This window comes from Melopsittacus undulatus, chromosome 1 (genome assembly GCF_012275295.1).
Source record: "Melopsittacus undulatus isolate bMelUnd1 chromosome 1, bMelUnd1.mat.Z, whole genome shotgun sequence".
In the NCBI taxonomy this organism is placed as follows: Eukaryota; Metazoa; Chordata; class Aves; order Psittaciformes; family Psittaculidae; genus Melopsittacus; species Melopsittacus undulatus.
The window spans coordinates 93,269,518-93,296,324 of record NC_047527.1 but is presented as its reverse complement, the minus strand read 5'-3'; the positions used below and the strand labels follow the sequence as shown (position 1 = coordinate 93,296,324).

At 37.5% G+C, this 26,807-nt stretch overlaps 1 protein-coding gene across 2 annotated transcripts in view; it reads right to left on the bottom strand.

The window, feature by feature from the left end:
- The window catches only part of CDKAL1 (CDK5 regulatory subunit associated protein 1 like 1), a 392,981-nt gene that overhangs the window by 229,140 nt on the left and 137,034 nt on the right, over positions 1 to 26,807 (bottom strand). The window lies entirely within an intron of this gene.

Below are 26,807 nucleotides of genomic sequence, written 5' to 3'. Positions count from 1 at the left end.
TTAGAAAGCACACCAAAAGAGACAAAACTTTTATATCCTATTTGTTAATTCCATATTTGCTAATTCCAGTTTGGGGAAAAGAATATTTTGGGCTACAACTGACTCACAAAATGATAAAGTTTTCAAATGCTTGTAAAAAATGCTGACCTAACCACTTTTTCACAGATTTGAGAAATATCTATTCTTGAAAATATAAATTTAAGTCAAACCATAAGGATAAAGTATCGGTAGCGTTTTTTTCCCTAGTAAGGCAGCCTCTAATCCAAGTTTCCAGCATAACAAATTATTCATACGTCCATGCTGCCACATTCTCAGACCACAGACAATCAAGTGGAAAAAGGCTGTTGGGAACTTTGAGAATCTGAACATTGCCTCTGAGTGGCATTTCACCAGCAAATGGATCATCAAAAATGAGGCCAGTAGGTAAAGCTCTCCTTAAAAAACAGCATTTATCACAGGTAATGCTCAAATATATGTGACTAAAAAGCCAACATGCTAATAGTTGTGAAGGAGTAGTTGCTTTGTGTTATACTGGAAACCTTCTTCAAGCATTTAAAGTTAGTTTGTAAGTGTTAGATTGTATTAATACAAGTCAAAGCTTTTTTGCACAGAAAAAAATACAAACACTTAAAGAAGCAATTATTAATGTTTTTTGTGACTGTAATTACCAACATGTTTTGAATAAATTTTGTAGTGATTCCAGAAGAAAACCCACTAACTCCTGGTCTTCCAACATACTGAACTGATTAAGGTACTTTGAATTATTAACCTTTTGCTTTTATTAACCTTTAATCAGGTATGTGCTCAATAACAGAGCTATTTCACAGCAGGGTAAAACATTATCCACAGATTAATCACTACCATGTGTCTAATTAAAAAACTTTTTGAACATGTTACTAAACTGAACGTCATCAGCATTTTGGTCAAGTGCCTGATATTCTCTTGTAGACATAGGAAACAATGGTCTTAGCATTGTTTAGCTAGTATGTGATTGTGTTATGCATTAAATTCAGCAGACTCTTCATTTTAAAAACAGTAATATCCCTCACAGAACACACGGTTAACACGAAAGGCTACTCCTTACAGATGGAACTAATTATGAGTAAGAATACTTATGACACAGCAGACAAATAAAGACTTTCCTTCAGTGGGACTAATCAGAGGATTTCTGCAGCAGATGAGAATGAGAGTGCAGGCATGAGAAGCAAAATCCTGGTTCCTCTTAACAGGACTTATGCCACTAAGTTTAGTGAAGACAGACAGGATTCCACCCTCAGATATGAAAAGTCTAAAACATCTTTCATTCAAGGACCAGAACACATTTAATGTGACTGACCAAGAGCAGACATCTGTCAGCAAGATGCGAGAGTGAAAGAGCTGCAACAGTGTCATATGACAGAAGATCCCTGCTGCTCTGCAGGTGGTTCATTCTGGGGAAGGGAGGTGGGACTGTCTCCTTAATTTCCAGAATAATCCAGTAAATTCTTGCCTGGCATTAACCTAACGAGCTAGCAACAAAATAAAACCCAACCAACCACACAAACACAAAACCCAGCCGCACACAAGAAAACCTCAACCAAACAAAGCAACAGCTAATAAACCCAACCAAAACCCAGTCCTAAGGTGGTCTTCTCTGAAATTAGAAATTTGTAGAAACAAAACATCATTAATTACGACTCACACCAAACACTAATACCTGAGATCTTACTAGTTATACAAATTAAAAACTTTATGAAGTCAAACAAACCAAACAAAACCAAATTGAATTCTGCCAATAATGCAGTGCTCCTAACATCGCCATAACATAACATCAGTACAAATATAGAAAGATTGCTCACGCACACCATCTCTCTGCGCCTACCACCTGACTTCCTTAGAGGGCCTCAATAATTCTATCCCAAGAATATTTTGTATTAGCAAACTGTGGTTTTCCCGAAAGGGAAGTATGACTTGCTTGCTTCAAAATACACTTTACAGAAGAGATGTAGGCTTTTGTAGGATATTTTTTATCAAAATTGCTTGATAAAAATGCTCTGTAGCATGAGTAAAGAAAAAACTCCTTTTGCAGGCTAGACTGAGCAAAACAGCAGAAATATACACTCCCAGTAGATGAAAAGGAGATGGATACCAGCCACAACATACTAAACAAGAGCTACAATTCTGCAGGTATTTTTCTCAGTAGGATACAAAGTTTCATAAACCTAACAGCATTTATACTGTATTACAGTTAAATATCATACTACATTTATAAAGGTAAATGCCACAAATATTTCTTAGCATTTTTCCTCTCTCTATATAAGCCACTTTATACTTCAAAAACTTCTAAATTCTGTCAAACAACAACAAAAGTAGTTTACAGAAAAAAAAATCCATGCCTATTATGCCTCATTTGTTTTCAGGAAACTGTTCTTTTGCTTCAAGTTTCCACATTCTAGAATAAAGCTTCTCAGCCCACTATGACAGGGAAGAAAATTTCCCTCTAAAAATCTGGGGCATGGGAGCTTGTTTTTACTTTAACAAGATTCAGGATTTGAAATACTTTCGAAACAGTGGCAAGCTATTTCTCATCCAGGCTCATTAGTTTAAGTAGTCAAACCACATTATTACGGAAATACTGTTTCAAGTATCCCAGCTTGTTCACACTGAGCTCGGACAACAGCCACAGGGGCTATGCTGCACAGATGAACTCAATTTTACAACATTTTCTATATGATGGAAACAGGACTTCTCTGAAATTACCTTTGTAGACAACTATTTTAGAAACTGTTTGGGGAAAAAAAGAAGATTAAAAAAAAGCCTCTCTAAGAAGTTTTAGCAGAAGATAGGATGACCTTTCAAGAAACACTACACAAGATTAGGGCAGTGATTGTCCCCCTGCACTGGTGAGGCAGCAGCTTGAATTCTGTGTTCAGTTTTGGCCCCTCACTACAAGAAAAGCATTGAGGTGCTGGAGTGTGTGAGCACAAGTCTTATGAGTAACAGCTGAGGGAACTGGGGTTGTTTAGTCTGGAGAAAAGGAGTCTCAAGGGAGACCTTGTCACTCTCTGCAACTACCTCAAAGGAGGTTGTATCCTGTTGAGTGTTGGTCTCTTCTCCCAAGTAACAAACAATAGGACAAGAGGAAAAAGCTTCAAGTTGCACAGAGGGAGGTTTAGGTTAGATTTCTTCACTGAAAGGGCTGTCAAGCATTGGAACAGGCTGCCTAGCGAAGTGGTTCAGTCACCATCCCTGGAGGTATTTAAAAGACATGTAGATGTGGCACTTAGGGTCATGGTTTAGTGGTGGACTTGTCAGTGCTAGATTAGTGATTGGACTCCATCTTACAAGCCTTTTTCAACCTAATTTCTATGTTTCTACAGTGCATGGGACTGCACACATTCTTCTCAAGGTTGGATGCAACTATGGTATGCTATTTTTAATTATGCATCCCAGGATCAGCAAAATGGGAACGAAGTACATTATAGTTTTGCTCTTCTATAGAACTTTGAAGCCAGTGTTTTATTTGGTAATATCTCACTAATTACTAATCAAAAGGAATCTGGAGAGAAGGCAGCTCAATAGCTCAATTCATTTGATAAGCTACAATATGATTTAATTTTGTACTTTAAATATTTGCATTTGTGAAACTAAATTCCTATGGTCAAGTGCAGGTAATTCAAAGGTCACAGCTATGTAGTTATGCCATCATACATTCAACTTGCTCACTTTAAGGCAAACGATTTAACATCAGCAAAATCAAGTGAATCAATGGTACTTTTTAGCTTTTGTCTAAAGATCTTTTTGATTAATTATTCTGCCCACAAAATTCTATAACTGCCTGAATTACTTAATTCAGGCACCCGAAATTCACATGATAAGGTAAAATGTTCCATAGCTAAGCTGCATAGACCTGTGTTCCCCACCCTGACCCAAAACACTGCATTGCTAGATGCTTACTGGGAATTGCAATGATTTTCTCTCTGCAATTCAAACTAAAGCTCTGTGATTCACAGCAGCATAAATTATTTTAGAGTCATTTCCAAATAGCTGCTTGGCTACACAGACCACAGTTTTGGGGATAGGCCATGACAATCATTAACATCAAGAAAGTGACTCAGCTGAAATAGCACGGGTTCTGTGGTTGCACAGAGCAGAAAATGCCATAACATTGTACCTGCAAGTAATCAATCCTTTCAGAACTTCATGAAAAGAAACAAGATTTGGAAGATGATGACTCTGGGTGTCAGTGAAATAGCAGTAATGAAGGTATCAGAAATAAAGAATTATCACAGAAATACCTTAGATATAAAAGATACTTTCTTAGAAATCTGCTCACAGCTAATCCCAGAGATGCAGTGGCAGAACACCCCAACACCACTAGTTCAGAATGCGTAAGTAACTTATTCTCAGATCCCTCCTCATGAACAGCAGTGATTGGAAAATGACCTCTGAGGACAGGATTCTCAGAGGCTTGCTTTAATTTATAAAGTTTTAGAGAGCTGTGACTTGACAAATGCCTTAGTATTTAAAACATCAAATAGCATAATTTTATTTAAAGAATTCTACTGGGGACAGATGACTTAGCATAACTTATACAAAATGTGCTGCAAAACCTAATTGGGTTAGTAATGAACAATTTAATAAGTTTTAAAAAATTCAGCTTTCAAAGTTTTTTAACAAAATACTAAGGATTAAATTAAAACTCTGACTTGTATGCAGCAAGGGAGAGATGATGAGTACATCTAGAGCTCTGTTTCAGGAATGAAGCATCTCAGCAAAACTCCATGAGTAGAAGGAGAAGAGTAAAGGAGAGTGTGTGTGCGGGTTAAGTGTCCTTCATAAGAAATACACTACATTTACCATGCACCTTCACAACATTAGCAGCTTCTGAATCACCCACACAGAAAACACGGCTGAAAAGTAGACCACTGCCTGTGATAAGAGCTATTGTTTTTACTTCCTGAATGACTTTTGGGACAGACCCTTTTAGAGTGGTGAAATCTCACAGGAAACATTAGGCTGCAGTTAATTCTGTAACATAGAGCAGGTACCACACAGATTCTTGGGATAAAAGGTATTGTTTTTGTACTGGTGAAAACATCCGGGGAGGGGGAAAGGGAGAGGGGGGAAAAGGGGGAAAATGAGGAGTTACACTGCAGCAGCACTGAAACTATCAGGCTTAAATTAGAATTTATCTGAGACTGCCATCAGACCAGTTTCCAAAAAAAGTCTTTGTAAAATGTCTGTGGGAAATTGGATCTGAATTGTCTGGGTAAAATAATGGCAGTAAGCACATAATAAAAACAAACTCACCATTTATAATCTAGAAAGAATCCCTTCCCAATGATTGTGTCTACACAAAGCTTTCAGCCCCAAAATGTCCTACTGGTTGTGACAGCTGTAGAAATGTTAAAAGCTCCAACGTGGACAAGGATCGAAGCGTTATCTACAAGCAATACTATGCTGTTGCTCTTAAATGTCATCTCTATCTTGTAAGAAATTGGTTAGTCTTCCTGGGAAAAAAAAAGTGTAATGTGCAGCAGTAGAGAGACACATACATGCTTCAAATACATGCTTTTTCTTATGTATTACTTTGTCAACTTGAAATGAAACAAGAGCATACATTTCAACACAATTGCCCAATCCTAAATCGGAGATTTTTCCGAGCAATTTAATGAACTGATTTACATGGTTATTCCTATAAGAATCCAATGACTGATTTATTTTAAAAACAGAAATTTCAACCCAAAGCCTTATGTTTGCCTTTAAGAGTCTCCAAGGGGATTTTCAAGAGCAAATTAATCCCCTTTACACAGCTAAAGAGCTGAGTCAGTCAGATTATCTTCATGGACGTATCTTCCTTACTGCCGATGCAGCTCTTACACAAAATGCAAGTTAATGCATTTACTTTTGAAAACTAGGCAAATGAAAACTTATAAGCTATTTTAATTATTGTATAATGTTATTATTTAAATATATATTTTGAAGAATTTAAAGGCATAGTGATAGTGCCAGAAAACGGAAAACAGTAGCCTTTCATTACTTAAACTAATGATCCTCCACTTCTCCATCTGATTTGCTCCTCTGACATTCTCCCCTTCTAATGATTCCCCAGCTCTTTTCTTCTATTTTATTTTATTTTTTTCCACTGCCGTTTTCTCAACTTTTTCTTGTTGTCTTGTATTCAGTGACCATTATGCCTGTAACTCTCCCGCAGTGCCCTCATGTCCCAGTGACTGGAATGGTTTGACTTTCTTCCAAGCTACTTGGCCAGTGTCTGTATGCTTTGATTTTCTCTTTAACTACTCAAGTCTGCGGTGAGTCCGAAACTTTTCCAGTTCAACTTCTGCCAGCTTTGACAAAAAAACATAACTTGTTAGCTTGCCTTTTTTCTTTTTGTGCAGCACAAAGACAGACAAACAGTTTTTATCTGGTTAGAATTAAGTTGATAAAAATTCTTTTTTTTTTACTTTTTGTCACCTCTGTTATGACTCAGTTATGGTCACTCATTTAATAGAGAACCAGAAAGGCACTTAATGCACAAATCAGAGTATTAGAACCAGGCCACAGAACCCCTTGGGGATTCAGGATCTAAACAGCCTTCTAGACATTACAGGCTGGAAAAACACAAGAGGCAGCTCTAGTCATCAAAAGCAAAACTTAACAATAAAATGGAATGAACAGACAAAACACAAAGTAGCTCAGCAATTCAGTTGTTTACAAGCCTTAGTCAACACTTAAATGGAAGTTTTCTTCATATTTCCACAGCTGCATCTGGCTCCAGCATTATCTTTACAATGGCTGACTTGAAATGGTTTTTCAACTTTAACAAAGCTCTTAAAAAGAGCCAACCCTTTAGATGATGGGTGTTTTGCACTGGCTGCACATAGGCTGTTGAAAATTCCCAAAGAACCGATGTGGCAAGAAACATTACCATCTGCTTCAGTAAGCATCACCCAATAACTTCCCTGGAAAAATGCTGTCACAAATAAGGTTGATGACATCATACTGCAAGTTATTTATTTGCTTTTATAAACATGGGTTAAAATGACATTTTCCTTGTGAGGCTGAAGAAAGAGACATGACCTGACCTTGCCTTCCACAAAGATGTGACTGACCCTGTGATCATGTAACTTGACTTTAGGCAGACCTTTGCCACAGTGTCCCAGAGGATCCTTGAAGCCAAATTGCTGTGATATGGACTGAACAAGCAAACAAGGTGGCTAGTTAGCATTGATATTCTTCAGGGGCTGATCCTGAGGCCAATATTATTTCCTGCATTCATTAGCAACATGGATGAATGGATGTAATGCACCTCAAGCAAATTCCAAACTGGAGGTGCACGGAGCAGTTTACATGCTGGTGAACAAGGTTGCTATTCAGAGAGGTATCAATGGTCTGTAAGAACGGGCTAACAGAAACCTCATGAATTTCAACAACAGCAAGAAGTCCCGCATCTAGGATCGTGTAACCCAAGCTAAAAGTACAAGGGGGAAGGGAATTAACTGGCTAGAAAGCAGCTTTGAGGATAAGGACTGTGGGGTCCAGGTGGGCAACAAATTCAGCGTGACTCAGTATAGCAGTATGGCCTTAATATTCAAGAAAGCTGAGCACAATGGCCTGTGCAACTGGACTGCACTCTCAAGAATGAAAGCAACAGACTGAAATTGTTAGTGCCCTTTGTTTGGCATTTGTGAGACTGAATCTTTAGTGCCATGACCAGTTTTAAGCTCCCTGGAACAAGGCGGGCATTGACATAAAGTAACTAACAGACAGAAGGACACCAAGACGGTTAGGGGCTCAGGCACATAGCACACAGGCTGACAGAAGTGGCTTACTCACAGTTATGATGAGGAGATCTTACTGGTGTCTACAAGTAGCTGATGGGAGCACGCAGTGAAGACACAGGCAGGCTGTTCTTGGAGTTTCAAGGGCACAGGATTAGATGCAATGGACACAACTTGCAATACTGTGATAGACCAACACAAGTAATGCACCATGATAGTGGTCAAGTACCAGAACAGGCAGCGCCACAGCTGATCTCATCTCTTTGAGGTTCCAGTGAACCCAACAAGAACACTATTTCTTCCTACAGTCCAAAGACTTAGTCTGCTCCAGGATTACATGTGTCTACACGCATGAATGTGCGCACACATATGTGTAAGAGACACACAAGAGAATCAGAGCATGCTCCCAACACCACAGGATATTTAGACTAGGTAAGCAAAGCTAGAAGATGAAAAATCAATGCAGGAAAGGTCCAAGCCTCACTTGTACAAAGAGAGCCACAGAAGAATATTAAATGAAAGATACCACTAAGAGTATTAACATTTCATAATTTTCATTCCATTTTTTATTAAACACATTTAAAGTGCGATACTAATGTGACCTCACATGCTGTCCGTAGGTACATCACAGGACTTTGAAGGCTAATATTAACAAAAAGAGGTATGGCAGATTTTTTGGAGCAGATAGCCGGTGGCCAGTTATGAACAAAATACTCCAAGGATGCTACTGGAGTTACAGCCAGCCAAGAGTTCACAGGGAAAAAAGAAAATTTATAATGCTTTGATTTTTAGGGATAGTAACAGAGATAATCAGTTCTGCGCAAATCAGGTTTCCACCTGCATCATGTTCTTCCACAGGATAAAAGAATACAAGGATGGGGCACAGTATCCTAAAGAAAGATGAGTAAGCGTACAGCAGATACCAAAGTTCTAAGCAGAGTTAGATATAGAAATATGAGCTGAGACATAATTAGTAGTAAGTTCTATTTAAAAGTATATACATAAATTAGGCACCGATCGCTTCGCTAAGAATATCTTCTCATGTAAGTCTTGTAAGTGCCATGCATTAAATTAATTTTATTAAAATTTGTATTAGACATTAGGAAGAAGTTCTTCACTGTGAGGGTGGCCAGGCACTGGCACAGGCTGCCCAGAGAAGTTGTGAGAAGACAACATGCCCCATCCCTGGCAGTGTTGAAGGCCAAGTTGGACAGGACTTGGAGTGGATAACTAAAAAGGTGTCCCTGCCCATAGCATGGGGTTTGGCACTGAACAAGCTTTAAGGTCCCTTCCAACCCAAACTATTCCATGATGATTCTGTGAAGATCATAAAGAATACCAAGTCTTATTCTTTCTTATCTTACCTATTCTTTCTTATGTCAAGGTATCATAAACTGTACGAGCCCATGCAGCTGAACATCATAAAAGTGAAATGGCTTTGTAATAAACACAAATACCCAGGCATCTGAAACAAAGCTAAAGAAACAAACACAATCCCATTCCCAGCATTTTAATAGTTGTCAGACAGAGCAAGTACCATTTCCTCATAAAGATTCATTTCTCCTTACACAAATATACAACATACAAACAGATCTACTTCATCTGGTTGTGTTTCCCCATTATTTTCATACAACATACCAAAGAGCACTGCAGCCTATGCACCATTTGACAGCAAGAATATCCTTAGTTTTGTAGAATTTGAAATGCAGTTGCAGGTGGAGGGCATTTTTCCAACCACAAACATTTTTGGAACTTTTTCTGCACAAGGTATGCTCAAACAAGTTTTCAGTTACAAGTCATAAGAAAAAAAAAGTCCTGCTTATTTTATCTGCATTATTTATATACCCATATGCCATTCTGTCTCCCAATAGATGGCATTTTTTGATACTTAAGACAGTTCATAAACAGACTGTGTTTAACTGCATTTAGAGAACAAGGGACAAGAAAATTATCGCTAATCTACAGCTATCACATTCAGAAAAAAATACTGTGAAAGAAGAACGAAGATACCATAGTAGAACAAAGTCTTTAAAGACTTTCCCCTGAAAGAAGCAACAGTTGTACGTTACATAAGCTGCTAGAACGAGCTAATAATATAGGAATAGGGGCTAATTTAAGTTTGATGATTAAAATTCCCATTATAAACTCTGCAATAAGTTCAGCAGTTGTTGGACTCACAAAGAATGTGTATGTTAGATATTAGCTGGTTACAGAGTCTGCACTAGCTTGGTTTTCAGTGCAGATGCAGACATCAGTGCATTATTTGAAATTACAGAGTTTAAGTTAATTCATCAAACAGTGCTGAACTATACAGCTGAACTTTCCTAAAAATTATGATAGTTACATAAATAGCTTAACCTGTAATAACATTTGTCCTCTATTACTTGAAACTTTCACTTACACTATTTCTCATCTAAGTGGTAAATAAAACCAGATCTTGAAGGTTGTTACATTTTACTTTACTAAAGAAGCATTCCTACAACAAAAACCAAAGGTTTCAATATGTATTTGAGTCTTTATACCAAATTAATATATTAATTTACCTATACCTACTATTTAGAAAAGTAACTGATGTATAGTTTTGGAAAAGGGAAAAAATATCAAAAAACCTAACTTGCAGGGAAAAAAAACTCTACACCAACAGTAAAGGGAGTTCTTCTTTAAGCTCTTTAACAAACGATCTAAAACAAACTGTTGGAACACAGGAATGTGAATGACTAAACAAACCCTTCAGTAAACATTCCCCAGCTGCAGTTTTCAGCCTAATACCAAGTTAAAATGGGGAAACTCCATATACCTTCTGCAAAACGATTGAAGTTCAGAAGTAAGACAACATTATATGATATACATGACTCTCAAGCATACTCACTGAAAACAAAAACCACTAGACAGTTATCTCTTAAAAACAGAAAAGACACCAAGTCTGGCACCAGTCTGCAATGCAAGAAAGACCATGTGATACTTAGACACTTGTGTATTAGTTTAAAAATAAGCTAGATAAGCATGTGATGAGTGACAATTTTGTACTTGACCTTTGCTTAAATAGCTCCTTTTCACAAAGTCCACACACATCAACAGAATTCCTAAAGAAAAATCCTAAGAAAAGCTAACCCCCTACTTCTATACTTTTCATCCTGTGTCTTGAATATGAACTCTAAAAATAAAGTTCCACACAGCTGCTTTAGGAAAAACAAAACAAAACAAAGTATGTTTTGCAGGAGAAACTTAGAAAAATAATTTTTGTTGAAAAAGCATTGAAGGCTTCTTGTTAACCAAGCTGACGAAATTCAACATCCTAAGTTACAGAGACAGAAATGTGGGGTGTATATTTCCAGTGGGAATATTTCACTCTGCCTAGCAGACAAGGAATTTGGAAACAGAGTTCCTCTTTCCTGAGGCTGAATACGCCTACAGGATTGCACAGGAAATGCTTTTAAGTAAGAAAACAGGGGTGCGTTCTGCATGGGATCAGGAACGCTTAGTTTAGGGTATTACTTTTTAACACGTCAAACCACAACAGTTACTTCTGCAGTGAAGATCACTAACAGTATTAAGCAACTGTACTAACATTCATAGTGTCTGTATCTAAATCCTTGTGGGTTTTTCTGTCACTGTTTATGTTTTCTTAAAAATCAGAGAATCACAGAGTGGCTGAGGTGGGAAGGGGCTTCTGGGAATCATCTATTCCAAGCCCTCACTGCAACCACAAGCAATTAAAGCAGGTTACTCAGTACCATCACCAGACAGCTTTTAAATATCACCTTGGATGGAGACTTCACAGCCTCTCTGGGCAGCCTGTTAGAGTATTCAATCACTTCTACTGGAAAAAAGCTTTTTCTTATATTTAAGCAAAATTTCTTGTATTTCAATTTGTGCCCATTAATTCTTGTCCTGTCCCAGGGCAACACTGGGAAAAGCCTGACTCTGTTGCCTTTACTCCCCTCACACACCAGGTATTTATACACACTGAGAAGATTCCTGCTGCCCGAGCCTGAACTCTTGGCTGAACAGTCCCAGCTCTCAGTCTCTCTTCATGATGGCCCTTCACCACTGTCTCTATGTCTCTCTTGTACTGGGGAACCCAGCACTGGACCCAACACTCCAGGTGTCTCACCATGCTGAGCAGAGGGCAAGGATCAGCTTCCTCAGCCTGCTGGAGATGCTCTGCTGTACGCAGCACAGGAGACTCTCAGCTGCCTTTGCCACACGGGCACATTGCTACCTCACATTTATCATGCACTTTTGTTTGTGAAAACAAGCCTCAAAAACACATTTTGCACATTTTAAGCAGAAGGTAATGACAAATATGCAAGTATATTTTCAGTTAATCTCATGGTACCTTTTGCGCTTTACCTAAACATGTATGAACATGTCAGTGAGTGATACTAGGTTTCAGGGAGAAAGATCCTAGCAATATTCCTAGTAGCACAAAGCATCCTTCTAGGCATCTTCCTCTATTTCATTCAGTGTATTCAAGATACAGATTAGAGAGTTAAAAGTCCCCAACTATTCCTGATTTATGGACTGAAAATCTCCGTAGGAAGGGACAACCAACAGTAATTCTGCAGAGAGTAATAAATCATTGTAATTAATCATGACCAAAAAGAGTTAAAAATGAAGAAAATTAATTTTCACTTCATACCACCAATTCTCTGTTCGTTTTTGTGAAATCAATCCAAATACAGCAATGGCAGAGAAAATTTTTCTCAAACTCAAAAAAGTCAGACAACTAAACTGTCAGGATGAATCCTGTCTTAAGTAACACTAACACAATCCCACCAACAGGACAGCCTAGTTTCTCAACTTCTTGGCAAAGACATGCCAACAAGAAACACCAGCTTTTGGACATGGTAGTTGTGTCTGCAAGAAAGGAAATTAATGGGCATCACACACAAAGTTAAACTTTTAATCACATAAGCAATGCTGCATAGGGTAATTTCATCTGGATTCACATTTCTTACTGTACAGAATAATGAGTCCCTGAAGATGGAAATAAATCCAAAAGGAAAAAAAAAAAAAAAAACAAAACCAAACAGATTAAATGGAGGTCTTAGGACCAGCCTCCCCTTGATGTGATGATACATATGAGCTAAGACTACACTGTTTAGGCTCAATCCATACAGAACTTTCAAGTTTGTGAAGATGTTTTATGTAACAATGAGCTCCATCAGACTTACAAAACACTTCAGGAATAGTACTTAAGATGCTGATGGCAGCTTTTAATTTGGGGAGTTTTTTAAAGATTATCGACATGCTTCATAAGGATACAGAGAAATACCTGATCTTGATTTTCTGGACACAGTACTGAGTGCTCATTTGACTGAAGCCTTCCATACATCTCATGCTATTACTACATATCGGAACAGAAGGGAATACAGAACATTTGTACAAGCCTCACTCAATAGAACAGCTACAGGCATGCTGAAAAAAAATATGCAACTACTGTTTGTTAATAGTCTAAATATGGATCTAATATTTTATTTTACCACTTTTTTCTTCCTCTCAGTTGAGTGTGAACTTCAGTAAAACACGGATTAGAAAAGGAATAAGGGAACTAATGGCTGATTTTCTATAACGAGAAAGGTAACATGAAAGATCTTCTCTCATCAGTGAACTTATCTAGTTCACTTAATCCCAAATACAGCTATGAATCAGTCAGGATGGAACCATCTCCAGGAATTTCACAGATCTTCATTTCTGTATTTTCATTCTTCTGCCTGAAAAGAAACCATCTTCTATACAACAACCCAAAACAGACATAGTTGTCCACATCATCACTTAATTAGTATCAAGTTGATAGAGGAAGGAAGGAAGAAATTACCTTCTGTTTGTCATGACATGTTTTGGTTTTGTTTTCAGTTTGGTTTTTATCCCCCACCCCCCATTTAGTGAAGCAGTAATGTATGGTGTTCTGTGGCGCATAAGTGCAGAAACACCTCAGCATTTCTGGGGATTTAAGGAAGCTCAGTTCCTAACTAAAGCAGCAACTTGCAGAAAAATATGCTGATCCTCAAAAAACAGAAACTCAGGTCATTTTCATTTATACTAACAGATACTTAGAAACACATATGTTTGATTTACTGGATGAGGTTGGTCTTGGTGCAACAGTAAAGCTAAACCAGTCAAAAGGATATTTAAAGCAAATACTTCATCAACTTTTTATTAAGCCATCCTGCTGGAGAAAAAGTTATGGGTACACAAAAGTTGAAATTTTGTTACCTAAATTCCACAACTGCAGGTAGGGGACCCTTCAAGTGTCTCTTTGAAACTAATTTATTCTTACTAACTTCTCTAACATGCACCTTGTAGTAAAAGCAAAGGAGGAGGGGCACAGAAATCTGCTCTAAGCGTTTTGTATTTTTCTAGACTATTCGAAGCACAACTAAACTTACTCAATTCAGTGTAACCTGTTTTTACAATTAGAAATCTGATTGTTTCTTTTCAATTATCTGACATTTCAAGAATGACAGATGAGAATAATAATGCAGAAAACACGCAAATTGTGAGACTTTTCAATGACATTAACACAATTTTTTTTCTCAATTTTCAATGAGAAAAATCTCAACTCACCCCAAAAAATCCAAATTTCAAAACGTATTTGCCATATATACAGGTAAAGGGATATACAGTGCAATTATTACAGAGACTGTGTAAATTATCATACAAATAAGGACTTTGCAAGCTAAAAGATTAAAAACTCACAGCTTAAAGTCCAGCATAGACATCAGAATTAAACAGTGTTAAGTTCTGAACATAAAGAAGCCATATAAAGAAAGATACTATCATATAGAAAACACTTGAAATACTGATAATCTTGGAACATGTTACATAGGATTTTTTGTCACCTACATTACTGCCAAACACTATCTTAATATTCAACTTTTCAATTTTTTTTAATTGTTTTAAGGTACCTTTGCTTAAGTGATTTTGCTCTTACATCATGTAGTGATGATCACAGCTAAAATGCCCTATTCACCTATATTGTTCAAGTCTTATGTAATCACACAAGTCAATCAGAGCACCATAAAAAGATGCCTTTATGTTCTTTGATAGGTAGTGCAAAATATAGATTTTTAAGCTCACATATCTTTTCAAGAAAAAATATTTTTTTTTTTACTAAAATTATCTCTAGGTGAAATCTAAGAACAAATTCAAGCACAAGCTGTCGCCTAATTCCATTTCTCCTTTTTATACATTCCTTAACACCTTTCCCTGTTAGGACTCCAAAAATAAAATTCTACCTTGACCTAAAACGGCACAAGAGATGCTTTAATCAGACCCTTTGACACCCAGTTTCATTTCTAGTCACATTAATAAGTCATACCAACACTAGCAGAAGAGGTGGTTGTTATTAGGCAACTAAATGTTATCAGATTCTGTTTATGAGCTGTAAAGACACTGGCACTTTGTTTTAAACACTTAAGTTGTGTAACACCTTAAAATAGGCCATTAAGCCCCCCAGAATTATGAGTATGCAAAAGCACAGTCATTTCTCATATTAACATTCAGTGAGACAGTATATTTTTCCAAGACAATGACTTCTCTAGTGCTTGTCTTGTTTTTCTAGTTTTGGGGTTTTTTATGTGAAAAGCTGGGACTAAAGGCAACACAATATTAATTGTAAGTATGACATATGAGGTTATTTCTCAGTATTTACTGTAATCTGGGAAATGAAGAAAATGTTTCTCAGGATTCTGTCCAGATTTCCCTTAGGAAATACGTATGTGGGCATTAAAAGATGGGACGCAAATGAATGCTCTTCTCAACAGGGAGGAATTTATCTCCAACCTCAGAAAGAGTATTGATGTCAGAATTATGGATACATGAAACTTCAAGCAACTTCAAAACGATCTCTTCTCATTCAGCCAGACAAGGACATGTAGCTTGCAGTGTGATCCAAAACCACTGCTGTATGTAAGCATCTGCCAAAGAGGCAGGCAGGAAGTCGCCTCACAGTTCCGTGTGCTGACCTGTAATCAGGTTCCAGTATGTTAAAGCTGTCTCATTATCTGAATCAGTCTTCAAAATAATGAGGATTGTAGCAATTGAAAGGAATCACCTGAAACTAAAGGAAACTACATACCATAGTTACACAAAACAAATCCAAGCTTGTTTCCCCTCCACAACCTTTTGCCCACATAATTGAACTTGAACAGTGGGGATTGCATCGAATTCTGGTGCTCTTCCTCTTGGGTTAACAGAGTAACAGAACTGTGCAGTGTGGGAAGCCACCTAGTGACAAAGGAGTACAAATATGCTTGAAGCTGCCCAAAGTTTTAACAAGATGACGCAGCTGGAGCATGTGATTACTGCTGTTTTTCCTCACTGACTTGCAAGTTGTGTGGTGTACCGGAGTTTAGAGAATTGCACAGTGATTCCTGGCAACTTTTACGAGTCTTCCTGAATCTCGCAAGAGAAATATCTTGTGAAACACTAACTTTTCTGAAGATGCCCAGGACCAAAAGGGAATGTATCAAAATGTGTAAGAAGGTTTGATGCACATTTTAAACTCATGATGGCACTATATGCAGAAAATGTTAAAATTTGTTATGCTGGAAGTAAGTAATCTAAGGGAGGCAAATGTGCAAGAATGGAAACAATCAAAACAAACTGTTTTCTTCTAACTCAATGCAAACATCATTCAGCAGACTCAAAAAAGGAAGCCTTCATGACACACAAAATAATCATAGACTTCATGTGTACTTAAACAGCATTTCTCATTTCTCAAAAACTGGGAGCTCAAGACATAGCATGAACACAAAATATTGCAGTAAGAATTCAAGACCAGTAATTCCTGGTGTGTACACACTATGTGTCATAAGGATTTTTGCCTATGGCAAAGAACTTAACCAACATGTGTCTTCTGACTCTACTGAAAAACTTCCCTGCATGTGAACAGCGTATGACTGGAGTATGCAAAGAGCCAAGTGGATGATGCAGATTAGACACCAATTTTCTCTGACATATCATCAAATTGCACCATTGAAGAAATATGCACAAAATTCACCATCAGAAGAAGGGGTATGAAAAATAAGCGCTACAGTACAGTTGGCAGCATTAGCAGATAGTGTGGAATAGCTGTCGTATGTCATTTTCAATATAATAATGTCAGTGAAACAACTATTTACTGGAATAACTCTTAGGTGTCATATGTCAGCAAACTTAATGAAGGATTGGCTGAACATTTCCTGGAATAGGACACAATGTATGCTATTCATTAAAAACATGCTTGTTCTAGATCCATTCAAACAGCGTTTAACAGCAGCAATGAAAAATACAATCTGAGAAATGAATATTCCTCTTGAAGTCATACTACAAACGATGTCACAACTGCAGGTATTTGATGTACCAGTGAAAAAGTCATTTAAGGACCTTTTGAACTTTTAATTCTTTTTTTCCCCTGTTCAAAATGACTCTTAGCAGGGGACATGCTTTAATCTCTGCAGGGAGAGTAAAGAAGCCCAGTTCAGGGTTACTCTGTCATTGAATTAAGGCAGCATCACATCAGAGAAATTCAGATGTTGAAGTTAACAGGTTTCCACACGTTTATACTTAAAATCCCATGGATAGAACTGAAGTTCAAAGAAGTGAGTTCAAGCATTGACTCTAAAAATGAGGAAGTAGTAGTATTGTAAAGAGAGTAACAGTGTCAGAAATCATGAAGACAAGTACAAAGCTGAAAGACAACAATCGAAGCATAAGAGAAATACCTCCTTTCAGGCAAATACTTCATGCAAAGTTTATACCCTGATTATATACCTGATATAGAACATGGAGTATAAACATCTTTCTTTTTGTGAGGGAGTGATTATCCCTTTTTTGTGAGGGATAATCTTGAATTCAAGGTCATCACCCTTTCAGGTTAGCAGGGTAGCAGACATTTCACAGAATCATACAATGGTTTGGCTTGGAAGGGAAAAGCTCATCTAGTTCCAAGCCCCTGCCATCACATTTAGCACTCAAAGTAATATTGTGTAATACAGATCAGCACAAACGACAGAACTATCATGTGCAACAGTAAACAAAACTGAAGGCATCAACTGCTTCCACCTTCCCAGCAGCAGAAGGGAATTTATTATACTAAAATCCAAAGTCCAAAGTTGACCAGACCTAGCACTACTGTGGAACGAAGAGGACCACAGCCACCTCCACCAGTATAGCCAAAGGGGTAACTTCTGCCCTCAGCTGTTGATTTCAGGAAGCAATCCCACTAATCAACACTAAAGGCTTGGGGGGAGGGGGTGGCACTGGAGTACAAGTCTACCCTACAGAACCAGCTGTAGCAACCTTTGATGTTTGGGGAAAGACAAAAATCAAGTTACTTCAGAGGGAGGAAACAATTCTTTCCTGGCTCAGTACAACGCGTTTCTTTTTTGTTTTCTTCAATTATCTTTCTACGTAAGCTGCACAAGGAAACTAAGCAGCAAAATTCCGTACTTCTCACTCATTCTGCATGAGGATGTATAGGTGAGCAGACAAGCTCCCAGAAATGGGGACACAGAACAAGACATGTCGAGAAGAGAAATTACTACAAGCACATTAGTTGGTAAGATGAGAATGTAAGCCACACCAATGTGCCACCTTTTTATGATAAATACATTTTTTGCCATATTCTCAGTGAAATTGTTACCAAGTAGCACCTAGAGACTTGTAGCAGACTGTTACAAATAATTTTATATTCCCTTCTCCAAATGTAAGCTATTTTAATTGCAAAAAAAATGATGATAACTGAAAAAATCTTTCAGTAAGCGTCATCAATATGGTATTTCAATATCTCATTAGGGAATAACAACCTTGGTTGTGAGTTACAGTAAGTTGCAGTGGAAAGAGACCTTAGGCAAAAAAGTAGATTGTTAAAGCTTTTTGTTGTAAACAACTGTTTCTCTCTTTTCCCCTCTGTTACAGCAGTGTGGTTTCTGCATTTGTTGCAATAGTAGCTTTCCAAATTCTATGATTAAAATGAAAATGCCTTCTATATAGATACAGACAACTGTACCTTCTATCATTTTCATTACATGAATTATTTCGTGAAGTGTGCCAAAGCAGAACAGATTGATGTCTGCTATGTGCATGATTGAAATGCATGCTAAGCATCTAGCACAGAGTCTAAATATATGCACATGAAAGTATTGATTAAAATATAAATGAAAAACCTAATGCAGAGGTTTCCTTTCAAAAACACATACACTCTCGTTCAAGACTTTCCATCTTCTCCACTTTCTGATGTACTGACATGATATAGTCTGGCATGTTGTAGATGTTTGAGTTAAATTGATATGAAAAATGTCCATTTAAATATTGTAAGGTAAGGTAGGACCCAAATAATTGTATTACTTCTTTACTGGGGAGTTGGCTCTAAGCATTTATCTTAAATTCCAGTAAAAATAAATACGCTATAATATGTAATTATATAATAAGTATTATAGTCTGAAGAAATCCTAATCTGCATCTCCAAGCATAATAGTGAATGAAAAAATCAAAGGATGTATTGATCTTGTATTCTAAAATCAAAATCTTCTTTTAACTGCAGTGTCACTTACATGAGTATCTTCAAAAGTTAAACATAAAAATATAGAAAACCTTTATTTTATTAATGAACAAACTAAATCAAGTAAATTGAAAATATGGAATTCATCCTTGTAAATATTCGGTCAAAGGGTTTTTTACAAAATATCAATTCAGACTCATTATTCATTCAAGACAGGGCCAGCAGCATCTTAGGAGATGGTAATGTTGAAAACATTGCAGCACAGTTGAATAGACAAAAGCATATAAGCAGTTGCAAAAAAAAACAAGTCTATCCCTGTGAAACACTAGGTTATCCAATTTCTTGCAGACCAGAAAGATTTCCATTTTCCATTTCTCTCTCTCTCTGTTTTTATCCAGAGAAAACACTGTACTAGGGCATAGACTTGACTGCGCATCAAGTAACCACAGAAAGCCAAAGTATCAGTGGTGGTTCTGCTGAACTGATGAGATTACTACTGAAACACACCACTAATTGCAGCACAGGAGGGCAGTGGCTTTACAAGCTCTTAGACTTAAGCCACACCATCTTTCCTGAGCAATCAAAGGTATTTTGGTATGGTTTCAAGATGGTGCCTCCAGAAAACCCATCCCAGTTACAAAGGAGTCAGAGATCACAAGAACGCAACAAAGCTCTTGCAGAGGTGGCCCACAGGCATAGATGCTGTTTGCTATATGGCACAAAAAGCTAGAAATCTATACTCAGCCATTTTGATTAGCAAAAAATCTGGACATGTAACACAGGCCATTGCAAGAGCTCAGGGATCTAACAGTCACAATTAGGGCCTCATTTTATGGCTTTACCAAACAGTAATTTGCTACAATAATTAGAAAAATTCTACTGCATCCTAGTTGATCTCAGTGCCACCTTTCTAAATATCTCTTTTAAAACACTTTTCCAACAGGCTAGACCATGGTAAGTACCCAGTTAATCAGCACAAAGTGCTGCTTTATAATACATGTCCACCTTGTTTATGACCACATTTCCCTTTCTTGCAGGGAGCTCCAAAGTACCAAATAATAGTACGGGTCTGCAGTCACTGTCATACACAAGCCTTATGTGAATGTGGAAATTAGTATAACACAAGGGTAAGAGCAGACTTTTGCAGAAGAGACACTCTGAAATGGTACAGCAGGAACAGAATATTGCGGGATCAGCACTAAAAGCCCAAGCCATTGTAGCTATTCCTCGTCCCAGTGATACTGATGGACAAGAGACAATGAGGTGAAACAAAACCAAAAAAGGCAGACCCTAAACTTCATCAGACCAGCCTCCCAACTCTGTGTCCAACACAGTTCAGTCCTATGCCATGTGCGCCTGGGCCTTTGCTTCTGCACCTGAGCCTGGTTAACACTTGACTCACTGTAGTAGTCAGATTAATAACTAGATGCATTAATTCATTGACAAACCGTACTAGCACCCAACAACCTCAACATCTCTCCCTGGAGTATCTTATGCTAGCAAAGGAATAAATACTGTTCTAACTGAACTTTACACATCTGCCAGCATACTGGCATCAAATGATTACGAAATAATGATTATTCTTCCATCAGAGGAGGCAGAGCCACATGCTCCTCTTTCTGATCCTTCTGTTTGTAAACCCTCATTTCTGAGATGATTCCACTGCCTCCTTACCTACTGACATATGGGGAAAGCCACTGATATCTTGCTTATGAGTTATCTCAGCCAACTGCTGCAATCAAATAGACAGAATATGACCTGCTTTTAATACTGAAAGTAGCCCAAAATATGTGCTGACTCAATGAAGACTACGTATAGCAAAATGAATCCATGCATGCCAAAGACTTTCCAGACCTCTCACCAGCATTACTTTACCTTGGGAATTTCTGTAACATAACACCTCACAGGTATCTAGTTATTAACCACCAAAAATAAGGACAGAACCATCTAGGGCTGTAAAGTATTAGATAGTGAAATAGTTAACTAAATCAAGTATTTCAGATATCCACATTAAAAAAGCTATAGAATGGAAAGCATTTAATTGAAGTTTATGCCCTTGCTTTTTGGCACAATTAAAAAAAAGAATTAAATACACTTTCATGGACATACAGTGCCAGGGTATATTTGATCCTAAACAAATGTTGAAATGTTATACACAGAAAGACTATTATCTGACCTCATATAAAACTAAAATGCAACTCTTAGAGCAAATTCAATCCTCATACTCCCCAATTCATCATAAAACTGAAAATGCTGCTTGCAACAGAAAATTATGAAAGAATAGAATATTAACCTTTCACAATTAATAACCAGGGAAATATTCCTGCTTGAGAACATCAGGACTGACAATAGTAACTCTATAGCTTATTTTTTAATAATGAATGTTTGGTTACTTGATTCATAAAACAAAACAAGTACTGTAAGTAAAACTACTTTTTTTTGTAACTCTTCTGCTAGATTTGGATCAGCCACAAGCTTAGAAACATTCTGAACAACCACCAGTACAGAACTTCAAAGCACAGCCTAAAAAGCTTGACAAAATCAGCAAGAAGCGTGAAGGACTTCTAAAGAAAGCCCCGAGCACTACTATCCATGTTTTCCCTTAACATAAAGTTTGCTAGCAAGGACTGTCTCGTGACCAAAACGTTTGCATTTCTTTGCCACGGAGAGTACTAAGTTTGAACTGTTATGCCTTAATCGGTATTCATGACTCAGAAGTAGATCTGAAAATCTTTGAGATAAAGTAACATGCTGATCTTCTGTAAGATACTCTAGCACTGCAGGAATAGCCTATTGGGCTTGGCTGGGTGAGTAATTTGAATTTACTTTTCATTTTCATATGTTTTTAAAAGCCCTTCTCCCAAAAGAAAATATACGCAGATGCGCAGATTGAGAAGAGGACGGTGCTTCCATTTACCTACAGAGCTTTTTCAGGAAGACTGTGGCTTTGTACTCCCTCAGAACTACACTCAAATCCAAATGTTCAGTTTGCTGGGCTGAATCTTAAACATCTCCCTTCCCTCTCAGTAGATTAAAAAGGGAATCTATAAAAATAACAAGAGAATGAGACTATTATCGAATTTTTACAGTGTCTTCAGATGAGGGAGAACAACAGGAAAACTAGGACAAAGACTTGGCCCTTTGCGTACGTTCATATTGCAAATTTAACAATGGTTACACCAGATCGTAGCTGTCAGGATAGCCTAATGCAAGCATGCGCATCAGCAGTAGAATAACCTGCCTGCTCCAGAAGGAAAGAGAGGCAGAAATTTCAGAAAGGGTATACAAAGCACTTCAGTGAACCTACACGCAAACCCACCCAACAGTTAAGTTCTACTGTGGGTTCATATTCAGCTCATACTACACTCCCCTCATGCTTTCCAAGCATCTAAACGAAAGTACAAAATAATAGTGTAAAATAATAATCATGTTTGAAATGTATGTGAGTGGCAGCAACTTGGAGATAAAGGAGCTCAGGCCATGCCAACACCACAGACAGGTCAGTATGTAAGAGTACAAGTAGTAAGTTCATGATACAGAATTACTTAATTAAAAGGTGGAAGACCAAGCCTCAATCCTATTAAAGAGAGCTAAGTAGCTACATAGGTTATGAAACTGGCACTAATGAAGATTAGATCACAAGGAGAAAAGATTTTTCCCTAAACTAACATGAAGCTATATCAAAAAACGGATTTGTAAACATTTCTCTGTCTTCCTTCAAACTAACAGAATAATCACATTACGAGATTAGTGAACAACTTTATGCCTTTTCTCTAAACAGTATTCAACATGCTATTCTACTACTATTACCACACTTGTTCCAGTATGATGACCTGTACGATATCTGCTTAGGACAAATAAAAGTGAGAGATTGAACCAAATGCCCTTAATTCAAAGTAGAAAATGATTTTGGATGACACAAGCAAATCACTGTTTCTAACTTGAGACCCATTAATAACACTGCAGAACTTGCTAGACACTAGGATAACTATCCAAGCTCTGTTGGAATCATCAAATTATATTAACTGCTTATTGCACAGAAAAAAAAAATGATTGATTTTGAAAATATTGAGGAACATTTTCTAAGTTATAACAGAGAAAGAAAACAATACAGGAAGAAAGGGTCACTTACTCCTTAAGGGTAAGTTACAGAGATCAACCTTGTATGGGATACTAGGATGGTACGGGTTCCTTACGTATTTGGCACATGGAAAAATTAACATTCATGAACATATCTTTGTGTGCCACAGAAGGCTGGCAATTCTCTTTTGATCCCTTTCTGGTACTCACTATGGTCTCTGCCAACATACTTGGAAGCTCTAAACATTTTGCTTCTGGGATGGAAGGTTTTCTCTAGAGTCACGGTCTGTTGACAGAAACCACTAACCACCATGGTAAAATAAAGACATGAAGATAGCTTGAATTTCTAAATGAGAAAACAGAAAACCTCAGAACAACCAAAATTAACAGTAGGGAAAAAAAAATGTCCATTACTTCTGAAATAAAAGCCCAACAGTAAACAAGATCCAGGTAACTCTATGGGAACAGCAACACCTTTTTATGGTTGCCACTAACCTGTCACTGTGTGAAAACTCTGAGCTGACTCACAATGTACAGAAGCAGCACTTCACAACTATCCTGTACCTTACAGGGTTTCATTTTGGTTTATTATGACTGTTATTATTATTATCATTATTGGCTGTATAGTGGAGACACAAATGCTTGTCCCTTGATAAGACAGACTTGGTTCACGCAAAGGAACAGCTGAGGAGGCCCATGCACAGCAGCGGTCTGGGGAAAGCACACACAAAAAGAACACGTGCATATGTAGGCACACATTTGTACATAGGCAAGCAAAAAAAATAGATCACAGTTATACAATGACAGAACCCTTCAGGACGGGAAGTTTTCTCCTTCAGTTCTGAGAGCAGAAGGAATCAATAAGAAGAAACCTCAAGTCAAAATTACTGAAGAGAATTTGACACCCACTTGAGATAAGAAACAAATCTTATTCTAGTGTTGCATTTCAATTGCACCCAGATGACATGTAAGACTGAGAGATATCTTAACAATTCACATGTCTTAACTCCCGAAAATAAACTGGCCCTCCTGAATTCTCAGAATACTTCCTGCTAGCAGGTGTCTATGTACATAAAGGTATTCATACTACAGGAGAGGGAAAGGGGCCAGCATGAGACATCAAAACACTTTGGGGCTAAGGGATACACATGTTCCCACAAAGCATTTTCTTCCCCCACAGAATTACAGAAGAGGACAAGAGTTTATTAAGATCCCTTGTGTATATGGTAATATGCCACCACCTGTCACTGCTCTGTGGGTACCATCAGGCCGTAACTGACCTGACCAGCCTCAGTGGCTCTCTCCACAAGCCTCCTCTGGGCCATGAGCCCCAGTTAAGCTCAGGTCTGTGCCTCCAGTCCTGGTGTAAGCTTAAAAACCATGCTGCCTCCAGCCCTGTGCTCATCTCCAGGATGGATCTCAGACTTTTGTTACATATCTTGCCCGTGTTGGTGGCACCCTTGGATCCCTTCCTGCTCTTCCTCAACAGCAGCACAAATAGGGCTGCTCCTAGGCACTATCACACACAGCACCAGACAACTCAATTTCCAAAGAGGAAATGACTATTTTAAACAACGTATTTCTTACTATTTTAAGATCTTCTAGTCTGATCCAAATTCACCTCTCAATAAAGAGCACTGAACCAAGAACTAATCTTCACTGACTTCTCCTGTCTTTACAAAGAGAAACCAGCTCAGATCAAATGCAGTATTGTACTAAAAACTGCCATAGCCAGACTACTAAGGCAAAGCTGATGAAAGAAACACAGCCAAGTCACAAAGCCTTGCTCTTCCCCAATTGTATTTTTATATTTTCAGAAACTGTTGAGAACTGCTGCTTTTCTAAAGATACACTTTATTTTACAAACCCAAAGTAGTAACCAAAAAAGTCATCAATACACAGGTGGAGGGGCTGGGGAGGGGAGGTGAAGGGAAGGACAGGAAACACCATAAACTTATTTCAAGAGAGACACGATTCCCTGAGCGTTCAATATAACATAGAATGGGATGTTAGTTAATTTAGACGTCTTATACAACTGACTCGTTTGAGATTTCAGAATACTCTGGTCTTATCAAATCATATTTTACTTTATTCTTTGTGAAGTAAGCATATTTTTGTCGTTTCTACTATTATTTTTTTTATTATCCTATGGTATAAAATACATTCTATTGACCTGAGAACAGCCATAAATAAACAAAGTAATTAGTGTTTGCAAACTATCAGGTTCCAAATAAAAGGTTTTCCAAAGGTAACGTCTTAAGGAGATGTTAATTGCCTGCAGTTTAATCAACTTTGTAAATGATTTTTTAAAACCCAGTATTCACAGACTCTCATCAGCCAAGGCTAGCAATATCCTGGTGTTAGAAATACCATCTTCAATGCACTACTACAAATCAAAAGACATGTAAATAGGACCATGGCTCAATTAGTTTACATTCTTGACAACATTTATAACTAGAAAGATAATGGAACATCAGATTGTGAAAAACGCTAATGGAAAAGGAAAAATTATACCATGGAAAAGAACACTTTCCTAATGGTGAAAAGGATTTTGTTCACATGGGCACAAACAAGAGAAACAGGAAAGACAGTAAGGGGGGAAAAAAAAAAGACAGAATACCTAAAGTAATTGCACCAGAAAAGTTCTTACCCAGACTTAAAAAAACCACAATAAAAATTAAAAAATCAATAATGAAACTGCTGTTTCAATTCAGCAAGATGACAAAAGTCACCCAGATGTTTACCTGAAGTCAGATGAAGAAAAAGCAACCACACTAAGCCCTGAACTAATATTCTGATCTAAACAGCACATTAGGTTTTACAGTAAATTATGAAGGCTGGATTACTTAAAGACAAGGAATTAAGAGAGAAAAAGGATAGTAGCAAAACTCTTCTATGAAATGTTTATGAAAGTGCTAGAATAAACCCAAAACAAAAAGTGCCAAGTTCTACCACTTTTTTTTTTTTCCCTTGGCAACAAGTTCACACCCCCCTGGGATGCCTAGCGCAACACATTTTATATTTTACCACCTGGGAAATACAACATAAGGTGGAGAAGATGTGAACATCAGAAGAAGAGGGGTGGAGGGTTTTGTTTGTTTCTTGTTTGGATTTGTTTGTTGCAGATTGAGGGGATTGAAGGGGGGTTATTTTTGCTTGTCTGATTTGTTTTGGTTTTTAGGAAACTGACCAAATGGGAGATAAACAAGAGAAGTTTAGAAAAGGAAAGCATCAAGGGAAGGAAGATTAAAATAGAATTCCTCAAAGTAGAAATGCAGAACAGAGAAGTGCTTGTAGTCTTGTGGAAGAAACAGGCATCCAGAGCTGCTGGATAAGCAGCGAGGAGCTTATTCAAACATACAAACAAAAACCTGAAATATAAGCATTATAATTCTTTCCAAACATTATTAGAGGGGCAAGAAGTAAATAACTAATTTTGCTATTAATATATCTGGGCTGACAATCAGGTGTTT